Raw genomic sequence first — 6,000 nt, forward strand, 5'->3', positions numbered from 1 at the left:
CGGCATCTTCCCCGAGATATTTCCTTCGCTACTCTTTGGTACGTGTTCTCAGTTCAGCATACCTCTCCCTCCACACTTGACAAAGACTTTGAGTCAGTCATCAACCACTCTTGTCACAAAGAACAGTGCCGCGCGTGAACATTTGCAGTGAAACACGTTATGTGGAAGAATTGCAGGACCCCATAAGCCTTCTTTACAAATCCTGATGCTTAGGCCCTTAATTCAGTCAGACACTCAGACATGTAATGACAACAAGAATAAACACAGGAAACATGTGGTTCCTAAACGGAGAGCGCACACAGGAGCATGTCTATCTGGATAGAAATGGATAACAGAGTTTGCACAAGGTCCAAATCACTCTCTTTACTCCATCCTTGACAAACTGGCAAGGTTTGAAAGTGTAATATTGTGTTAGAATTTCTCCATTCAGTGGTGCTAGTGGACCACATCATCCTCATGTCCTATCACCGGCCATGGTCGGCAGTTGATTACTTCACAAGGAAGCACCACAACTCACAAGCTAGCAGAGGCGATCGTGGAAGCTCTGGTGTGCGCACATAGCAGATGCAGATTAGCATAGGGGAAAAGGAAGGCAGCAGCCGGCGAAGGAAGGAAATGAAATCAGTAACTTATTACTTATCAAGGAGCACATTCATGCTGCTCCTCTCTCTTCTTAGGTGAGAATCTGCAGGCTCTAGTATATTTTCCATCATGACTTTGACGGACCTGGAATTTAGTATGGGCACGTCTATCTCAGATACAAACCTACAGGCATTACGAGCAGCCAGGTGTCACCAAGTACAAGTAGTGTACAACTATACCAGAACAAGCCTTTCTTTCTTCATTCCTCTGGCCGGCAACGGGTAATCATCAGTCAACATATTAGCCAAACAAGCCCAGCCAAGGCGCAAGCGACCAATATGGCCATCCGACCAATAAAATCGGGCTACTACTTTCCTACAAAATGTTGCTACGGAGCAGTCCATGGAGGTGCACCACAACACACTCGATCTCTGTATGCATTTCTGTCTTCTGCAAGCAGCTCCAATGGCTCCTGCAAGCAGCTCGTTCGTGCTGGTGTTATTGCTGGCCACCTTACTGCCAGTTCTAGTTACTGGTGTTGCTTCTGCTTCTTCGTCTTCTCCGGGCCCAAGTCTGACTCCCAACAACATCAATGGCAGCGACACTGACCTCGCGGCGCTCCTGGCTTTCAAAGGCCAACTCGCCGATCCTCTCGGTGTCCTTGCCAGCAACTGGACAACCAAGGTGTCCTTCTGTCGCTGGGTCGGCGTCTCATGCAGCCGCTGCCGGCAGCACGTCACCGCGCTATCTTTGCCAGGTGTGTCACGCCAAGGAGAGCTCAGCCCACATCTCGGTAACCTCTCTTTCCTCATGCTGCTCAACCTCACAAACACCGACCTCTCCGGTACAATTCCTTCCGATCTTGGTAGGCTACATCGGCTTAGGGAACTAAGTCTCCCTGGAAATGGCCTCTCCGGTGCCATTCCTAGTACCATAGGCAATCTCTCACAGCTGTACCTTCTTGACCTTAGTTACAACAGTCTCTCCAAGCAGATCTTGCCGGAGCTGCTACAGAATCTGCCCAATCTTCAGGGCCTTTCTTTGAAAAATAACGAGTTAAGTGGTGAAATACCACCATATCTTTTCAATAACACACCTTCACTGAGGTACATCGACCTTGGAAACAACATGCTATCAGGTACGATACCTCACGGTGTGGGCTCCCTGCCCCGGCTAGAGTACTTGGACCTACAACTCAATCAGCTCTCTGGCACAGTACCCACGACCATGTTCAACATGTCACTGCTGCAAGTCATGTCACTAGGACAAAACAATCTATCTGGGTCAATTCCTAGCAATCAAAGTTTTAGCCTACCGGTGTTGCAGAGGTTTTTCTTGCCTAAGAACAACTTTGTAGGTGGGATACCACTAGCGCTTTCAGGATGCCATAAAACTGCAATTTCTCTCATTGGCCTTCAATTCTTTCTTTGATACTGTGCCAACATGGTTGGCTCAACTACCCCAACTCACAACTATTCTTTTGGGCAATAATCACCTTGTTGGATCTATCCCAGCTGTTCTTAGTAATCTCACCAGTCTTACTGTTCTAAGCCTAGCTTTCTGCAACCTGACAGGAGATATTCCAACTGAATTAGGCCTAATGCGAGGACTCTCGTATCTGCATCTTGGAACCAACCAGCTAACAGGTCCAATGCCAATCAGTCTCACAAATTTATCTAATCTGTATAACCTAAATCTTCAACAAAATCAGTTGTCTGGATCAGTACCATCCACACTTGGGAACATCCGAGCTCTGATCACGTTTGAACTGTCATATAATAATTTCAACGGAAATCTTGGCTTCCTGTCCTCTCTTTCCAATTGTAGGCAGCTCCAGGAGGTTGGCATATTTTCTAATTCTTTCACTGGGGAACTTCCTGACCATGTGGGAAACCTGTCCACAGAATTCAAAGGGTTTTATGCAGGCTACAACAAGATAACAGGTGTGCTTCCACCAACCTTGGCAAACTTAAGTAATCTTTACCAGATTGATCTTCGCAACCTACTAACGGGAGCAATACCAGAATCGATCACATTGATGCAAAATCTGGGATACCTTGATATCTCAGGCAATGATATGTCAGGCCCTATCCGAACACAAATTGGTATGTTGACAAGCTTACAAAGTTTGTATCTCTTGGGAAACAAATTGTTTGGTCCTATACCCGATAGCATAGGAAACCTCACCAAGATAGAGTCCCTCGTGTTGGCTTATAACCACTTAAATTCAACATTACTGGCTAGCTTATTCCACCTGGATAAACTTCTCGGACTCTATCTTTCTTACAATTATTTTTCTGGTGCCCTACCGGCTGATGTTAGTGGTCTAAAACAGGTGGATCAAATTTTTATATCTTCCAACTTTTTGACCGGAAAAATCCCTGATTCATTTGGACAGCTTAGGATGCTCCATGATTTAAATCTATCACACAACTCATTTGAGGACACAATCCCAGAATCTTTTCAAGAGCTGATCAACTTAGCATCACTCGATATCTCCTCCAACAATATCTCTGGTGCCATTCCCAAGTTCCTTGCCAATCTCTCCTCCTTAACAATCTTGGATCTCTCCTTTAATAAGCTAGAAGGTAAGATACCAGAGGGAGGCATTTTCTCAAACATCACCTTGTCATCATTGATTGGGAATGCTGGACTATGTGGTGCTCCCCATCTATGATTTTCACCATGTCTTATGAGGTCTAACTCAAATGACATGCATTTGCTAAAATATCTACCCCCTGCTGCCATCATAGCATTTGGTTCTATTGTTCTTTTTGTTTACCTAATGATTAGAAGGAAACTTAGAAACAAGAGAGAAGTACATGCCTCTGTTTCTGGCCAAAGTGATGACATGAGCCATAGGTTACTCTCCTACCATGAGCTTGTTCGCGCCACTGATAATTTTTCCGACAATAACCTGTTGGGGACTGGGAGCTTTGGAAAAGTTTTCAAGGGCCAACTGAACACCGGATTGGTGGTTGCAGTAAAAGTTCTAGACATGCAACTGGAACAAGCAATTAGAAGCTTCGATGCTGAGTGCCGTGTGCTTCACATGGCTCGACACCGGAATCTGATAAAGATACTAAACACCTGCTCCAACCTGGACCTCAGAATATTGGTGCTTGAGTACATGCCCAATGGAAGCCTGGATATGCTCCTACACGCTGAAGGAAGAAGACACCTTGGGTTCCTCAAGAGGCTCGACATCATGCTGGATGTGTCGATGGCAATGGAGTATCTACACCACGAGCACCACGAGGTGGTCCTGCACTGACTTAAGCCTGCCAACATGCTATTTGACGATGACATGACAGCGCATGTAGCGCACTTTGGTATGGCAAAGTTGCTATTGGGTGATGACAGTTCCATGATCACTGCAACCATGCCTGGAACACTTGGGTACATGGCACCAGGTACGAGAGCATTTTGTACTCTTGCCAAACCTAGTTTAGAATTTGTTTATTGTGTCCATCAATTATGCTGAATCTCTGTTTTGTGAACTCTCTTAAGCAGAGTACGCATCTCTTGGAAAGGCATCACGCAAGAGTGACGTGTTCAGCTATGGAATCATGCTCCTTGAAGTCTTCACTGGAAAGAGACCCACAGATCTGCTGTTCGATGGAGAACTGAGCATCAGGCAGTGGGTTCATCAAGCATTTCCATCTGAACTTGCCTCTGTTCTGGATGACCAGCTTCTGCAGGCAGCTGCTTCTATCCGTGACCTGAATGATTCTCTTGTGCCAATATTCGAGATGGGCTTGCTCTGCTCAAGTGGCTCGCCTGAAGAAAGGATGTCAATGAGGAACGTGGTGGTGAAACTGAAGAAGATAAAAGAGGAATACACAAAAATGACATCAGTAACAATGTAGAACGCTGCCCTGTAATTGGTCACCCCTATTTTTATACTATGTCCGATTGTCTGTTCTTGTCGCTTGCTTCTGCAGTATAGGAGCGTAACATCAGCTGCGGTGCAAGACAGTGAGTATGGCAAGCTGAGTATGAACATAGTGCAGCAATGTGCTATGTTAGCCAAGGACCTTATCGACAACTAGGACTAAGAAAACCGATGGGAGATTCTGGCTGGGGTGTGGGCCAAATTACTTGTACACATTGCCCCCAGTTGGAACTCAGAAGAGCACAAGTATAGGCCTGACTCTGGAGGAGAGTTCTTAACCTTTTATCTGGCATTGCTTTGGTTACAATGCGTCGAGAAGGGTAACCAGTGGTATGTGTGGATGCTGTTGTAATTGTGGTTTGTAGTCAGCTTCAAGCCTTCGACTGTTATGTGTTTAGGAGAAGCTTGTTACTGTACGCTGTTGTAATTGTGGTTGTAGCCTACAACAGAACAAAGGTATATTCGCAGTTACTACGTACTAGCAGGTTGGGAATGAGGCAAAACAAAGAAAAAACCACTGTCTAGCTTAGATTTAGCCATTAACTATGGTGAGTCGGATGCTTTTGTTGACCAAAAAAAAAACACTTCTTTCACCATGCATTCCCACCCACAGGAAATTCTTCAGTAAGTATACAGTATTTTGAGCCCAAGAAATGATCTTCCCTTCAGCGTTTAACAATATATATATTATACTAGTACAATCATATGCAATATACCAATATGTTGTTCCAGCTAGCAGTGTACTTGCGCCAAATGGAAGCAGGAGTAATGAGCGAGTGAGCATGAATATTTGAAGGAATTGAAAGGTTGGAGGCGCCAGGTGATCATCCAAAAAATAAAAATAAAAATAAAAAGATTGCCGTAATTGTGAAAAAATATTTTCAAGTGCAATTGACTCTCAGGAGTCAGGAACTCAGGATCATTTTTTTAGAAAAGGAAATATCATTGTCCTCTGCGATTGCACGCATCCAAGTTCTTACTATGTTGTCAGCTCAATCGCTAATCTCAAAAAGGAAAAGACTACACAAGCAAGAGGAAATGATCATAAGCAAATTCTATTATTATCCATCCATGGCGAAAATATTCAAAAGGCCAACTTTCAGTGCTCTACTCGCCAAGCGAATTTGTTTCATTTGTGCTCTCATGCTGCAACAATATAATGCCCAAAATTGCATCCATTATGTTTCCCTAAAGGTAGCATGCATAAAAGTGGTGAATCGCTTTTCCTCAGAAACTAGATCATTGCGTATACACCAAATTACCCAAGTAAGAGCTGCAACTCCCACAAAGACCATTTTTTTCCGTCTTCATATATATGAGTTGTGCTTGGACAACTCCCTCTTCCAATAATGAGTGTACACAAAAGTCGTATCTATAACATTGCCATGATAAGGCACATGTAAGTGGCCCAAATCTTGAACCCTCAAGCTATACAAATGCTAAGCCACGGCTCTTCCATTTAATAGATGCAAGAAGACCACCTCTTTGTAAGGATGGAATCCAAGTATGGATATAAGTCCAGT

At 44.2% G+C, this 6,000-nt stretch overlaps 1 pseudogene; it reads left to right on the top strand.

The window, feature by feature from the left end:
* The first annotated feature begins 984 nt into the window (after positions 1-984).
* LOC136483345 (probable LRR receptor-like serine/threonine-protein kinase At3g47570) lies at positions 985-4,968 on the top strand (annotated as a pseudogene).
* Positions 4,969-6,000: the final 1,032 nt, after the last annotated feature.

This window comes from Miscanthus floridulus, chromosome 9 (assembly GCF_019320115.1).
Source record: "Miscanthus floridulus cultivar M001 chromosome 9, ASM1932011v1, whole genome shotgun sequence".
Classification (NCBI taxonomy): Eukaryota; Viridiplantae; Streptophyta; class Magnoliopsida; order Poales; family Poaceae; genus Miscanthus; species Miscanthus floridulus.